Below are 5,247 nucleotides of genomic sequence, written 5' to 3'. Positions count from 1 at the left end.
ATGATGTTGACATGATCAGTCCAATCAAAGCTACTGTAGATATAATGTGATTTGATGTCATTTCATCTGTGGCCAATGACCTTGAGCCTTCTTGGATGGGCACCTCTATGGCAGCAGCCGAAAGGTTAGAATGTTCAACGTCTCCTCTTCCACTTGGCAGTGATGTAAAATCTCCATGAGTGACAGAACACTGAGCCAATCACGGCGCAACGCTCTGTATTTTCTGCTGGCTCGCCCCCCCCACCACAGAAAGCACTGAGCTAGGCTGCCCCAGGACCACAGAAAGTACTGAGCTAGGCTGCCCCAGGACCACAGAAAGCACTGAGCTAGGCTGCCCCACCACCACAGAAAGCACTGAGCTGGGCTGCCCCACCACCACAGAAAGCACTGAGCTAGGCTGCCCCAGCACCACAGAAAGCACTGAGCTAGGCTGCCCCACCACCACAGAAAGCACTGAGCTAGGCTGCCCCAGCACCACAGAAAGCACTGAGCTAGGCTGCCCCAGCACCACAGAAAGCACTGAGCTAGGCTGCCCCACCACCACAGAAAGCACTGAGCTAGGCTGTCCCACCACCACAGAAAGCACTGAGCTAGGCTGCCCCACCACCACAGAAAGCACTGAGCTAGGCTGCCCCACCACCACAGAAAGCACTGAGCTAGGCTGCCCCACCACCACAGAAAGCACTGAGCTAGGCTGCCCCACCACCACAGAAAGCACTGAGCTAGGCTGCCCCACCACCACAGAAAGCACTGAGCTAGGCTGCCCCACCACCACAGAAAGCACTGAGCTAGGCTGCCCCACCACCACAGAAAACACTGAGCTAGGCTGTCCCACCACCACAGAAAGCACTGAGCTAGGCTGAAACACCTGCATTTTGGAGCTGCCTTACTCAAGAAAACAAAAAAGAGACCATGTTTGTATGAGGCTTTATTAACTCAATGATATATATTATTTTTTACATTGTTTGCAAACTGATATGTGACACGTATTAATGCCAAAATAACATGCAAAACAGGCAACCCCCCCCCCCCAAGAAAATGTGGGGCTCAAACACCTGAATGACGGGTCACCACTGATAATAAGTAAAAGTACAAATCATTTCAAATTCTTTATATTAAAACAGCCAGATGGTGCCATTTTCATGTTTTTTAAATTTTATTTACAGAAAGCCAGGGACACACGGCATCACTCCATCATTTACAAATGATGCGTTTGTGTTTAGTGAGTCTGCCAGATCAGAGGCAGTAGGGATGGACCAGGGATGTTCTCTGTTTAGTGAGTCCTCCAGATCAGAGGCAGTAGGGATGACCAGGGATGTTCTCTGTTTAGTGAGTCTGCCAGATCAGAGGCAGTAGGGATGACCAGGGATGTTCTCTGTTTAGTGAGTCCTCCAGATCAGAGGCAGTAGGGATGACCAGGGATGTTCTCTGTTTAGTGAGTCCTCCAGATCAGAGGCAGTAGGGACGACCAGGGATGTTCTCTGTTTAGTGAGTCCTCCAGATCAGAGGCAGTAGGGACGACCAGGGATGTTCTCTTGATAAGCCCGTCAATAGGACCATTTTCCTGTCAAAATGTAACAAGTACTTTTGGGTGTCAGAGAAAATGTATGGAGTCAAAATAACATTATTTTCTTTAGGAATGTAGTGAAGTAAAAGTAAAAGTTGTCAAAAGAAGAATAGTAAAGTAAAGTACACATACCCCAAAAAAACAACTTAAGTAGTACTTTAAAGTATTTTTACTTAAGTACTTTACACCACTGAGTGTATGACCACTACAGGCACCTACTTCAGAGAAAAGTATTGAGCAGTAGAAAACTAATTCACTTTAAAAATACATACATGCATGTTGAATGAGATATGGATTAATCGACTTCAGGTCAAGAAACTGCCATCATTTATCATAAATCAGAAAACCAAATCAGACTGTCATTTGGCACAGGTGTATGATATAGAAAATACATAATGGATGCATTACAATACAAAGCAACGTTCAGCAGAGTTGGAGTCAATTCCACCTCAATTCCACTCAGTTTAGTATAGTGTAGATGTACCTAGGTTAAGGTGGTATAGTGTAGATGGACCTAGGTTAAGGTGGTATAGTATAGTGTAGATGTACCTAGGTTAAGGTGGTATAGTATAGTATAGATGTACCTAGGTTAAGGTGGTATAGTGTAGATGTACCTAGGTTAAGGTGGTATAGTGTAGATGGACCTAGGTTAAGGTGGTATAGTATAGATGGACCTAGGTTAAGGTGGTATAGTGTAGATGGACCTAGGTTAAGGTGGTATAGTGTAGATGGACCTAGGTTAAGGTGGTATAGTGTAGATGGACCTAGGTTAAGGTGGTATAGTGTAGATGTACCTAGGTTAAGGTGGTATAGTATAGTATAGATGTACCTAGGTTAAGGAGGTATAGTATAGTATAGATGTACCTAGGTTAAGGTGGTATAGTATAGATGTACCTAGGTTAAGGAGGTATAGTGTAGATGTACCTAGGTTAAGGTGGTATAGTATAGTATAGATGTACCTAGGTTAAGGAGGTATAGTGTAGATGTACCTAGGTTAAGGTGGTATAGTATAGTGTAGATGTACCTAGGTTAAGGAGGTATAGTATAGATGTACCTAGGTTAAGGAGGTATAGTATAGTGTAGATGTACCTAGGTTAAGGAGGTATAGTATAGTTTAGATGTACCTAGGTTAAGGAGGTATAGTGTAGATGGACCTAGGTTAAGGTGGTATAGTGTAGATGGACCTAGGTTAAGGTGGTAAAGTGCAGCTGTACCTAGGTTAAGGTGGTATAGTGCAGCTGTACCTAGCTTAAAACGTGGCATACGTCTGTCCAATCTGACAATACAGGGTCATGGCGAAGGCCATTCCAAAGATCATCAAGGCTGCGATGCCAAAAGCAATCCCCATGGTGATGAATATACCCTTCGCCAGGACTGACGTCACCAGCTTGATACAAGGTCTCAAGTAGACTTTGCGCTGTCCATCTGCGAGTTTACACTCCCGAGTGGTGTCATGGCAGTCGCAGGAGGCGGGGACCGTCGAGCCCCAGTCCGAAGGTCCGTGGATCAGTCCACAACACTTTGCCCGCTCTTCCAGGTTCTGCATGAACGTCTGGAACAAAGACGACTGGTTCCTCAGCGGTAGCAGCTTCTCCGCCAACCATTCCTCGATCTTCTTCACTCCGACAGCTCCCAGGATACCAACGACCGCCAGGAGGACGAAGATGAGGAGCAGCCCGACGAAGAACAGCATGAGCAAGACGCGGCTTTCCCTGATGGCTCCGAAGCATCCCAGGAAGCCGAGCACCGTGACGATGGCGCCGACGGCTATCAGTAGGTTCAGTCCCGGTAACAACCCCCCGAGCACAGGGTTCACTTTGAGGTAGATGGAGACCCCGAGGATGATGCATCCACTCATCCAGAGCAGCAGGTTGAAACCAAAGAGGAGGTACTTGATACATTTGTTCACAGCCATCTTCTAAGCTTCCAACAGCCAGGCAAGACGTGACGTGACAGAGCAACTTGAAGATGTACAGTGTGTGAGGGTTGAGTGTACCAGATCTGTCACCGAGTACAAAATTAGAACCCGAAGCTGTAGGTGTGGCTACTGACTCCTCCTTCCAGAAACCAACCGTTTTCTACTTATGGTGAAACCCACAACGGCAACAACAAAAAAACGTTATCTAAGAAACTGACCCTGGTTCAGTTCTCTGCTAGACTACTTCAACAAAGTCTGAGCAGTGAGCTCTGCTTGAGGCTGTTAGATTTAAACAGATGACTATGCAAAGACTTCAGCAGTATCCTGTACGACATGCAAATATTATTTAGCATGCCCTGAAGAGTCTCCTCTTGCAAATGGATCAGGTTAATCATGACAAACCAGCCTCCGCCTGAACAGTTTCTCTCCCCGTGCTGTGGCCCTCACCAGCCTCCACCTGAACAGTTTCTCTCCCCGTGCTGTGGCCCTCACCACCCTCCACCTGAACAGTTTCTCTCCCCGTGCTGTGGCCCTCACCAGCCTCCACCTGAACAGTTTCTCTCCCCGTGCTGTGGCCCTCACCAGCCTCCACCTGAACAGTTTCTCTCCCCGTGCTGTGGCCCTCACCAGCCTCCACCTGAACAGTTTCTCTCCCTGTGCTGTGGCCCTCACCAGCCTCCACCTGAACAGTTTCTCTCCCCGTGCTGTGGCCCTCACCAGCCTCCACCTGAACAGTTTCTCTCCCCGTGCTCTGGCCCTCACCAGCCTCCACCTGAACAGTTTCTCTCCCCGTGCTGTGGCCCTCACCAGCCTCTACCTGAACAGTTTCTCTCCCCGTGTTGTGGCCCTCACCACCCTCCACCTGAACAGTTTCTCTCCCCGTGCTGTGGCCCTCACCAGCCTCCACCTGAACAGTTTCTCTCCCTGTGCTGTGGCCCTCACCACCCTCCACCTGAACAGTTTCTCTCCCCGTGCTGTGGCCCTCACCAGCCTCCACCTGAACAGTTTCTCTCCCCGTGCTGTGGCCCTCACCACTCTCTACCTGAACAGTTTCTCTCCCCGTGTTGTGGCCCTCACCACCATCTACCTGAACAGTTTCTCTCCCCGTGCTGTGGCCCTCACCACCCTCCACCTGAACAGTTTCTCTCCCCGTGCTGTGGCCCTCACCACTCGCCACCTGAACAGTTTCTCTCCCCGTGTTGTGGCCCTCACCACCCTCCACCTGAACAGTTTCTCTCCCTGTGCTGTGGCCCTCACCAGCCTCCACCTGAACAGTTTCTCTCCCCGTGCTGTGGCCCTCACCAGCCTCCACCTGAACAGTTTCTCTCCCCGTGCTGTGGCCCTCACCACCCTCCACCTGAACAGTTTCTCTCCCCGTGTTGTGGCCCTCACCAGCCTCCAACTGAAGTTTCTCTCCCCGTGCTGTGGCCCTCACCACCCTCCACCTGAACAGTTTCTCTCCCCGTGTTGTGGCCCTCACCAGCCTCCAACTGAAGTTTCTCTCCCCGTGCTGTGGCCCTCACCACCCTCCACCTGAACAGTTTCTCTCCCCGTGCTGTGGCCCTCACCAGCCTCCACCTGAACAGTTTCTCTCCCTGTGCTGTGGCCCTCACCACCCTCCACCTGAACAGTTTCTCTCCCCGTGCTGTGGCCCTCACCAGCCTCCACCTGAACAGTTTCTCTCCCCGTGTTGTGGCCCTCACCAGCCTCTACTTGAACAGTTTCTCTCCCCGTGCTGTGGCCCTCACCAGCCTCCACCTGA

The 5,247-nt window shown here is 50.0% G+C and overlaps 1 pseudogene; it reads right to left on the bottom strand.

Annotated features, from left to right (window-relative positions):
- Positions 1-1,414: 1,414 nt before the first annotated feature.
- On the bottom strand, positions 1,415-3,536 carry LOC139572866 (tetraspanin-8 pseudogene; annotated as a pseudogene).
- Between the last annotated feature and the right edge of the window lie 1,711 nt (positions 3,537-5,247).

This window comes from Salvelinus alpinus, chromosome 4 (assembly GCF_045679555.1).
Source record: "Salvelinus alpinus chromosome 4, SLU_Salpinus.1, whole genome shotgun sequence".
Lineage (NCBI taxonomy): Eukaryota > Metazoa > Chordata > Actinopteri > Salmoniformes > Salmonidae > Salvelinus > Salvelinus alpinus.
The sequence above is the reverse complement of the archived record's forward strand: the minus strand, read 5'-3'. Positions and strand labels throughout refer to the sequence as shown.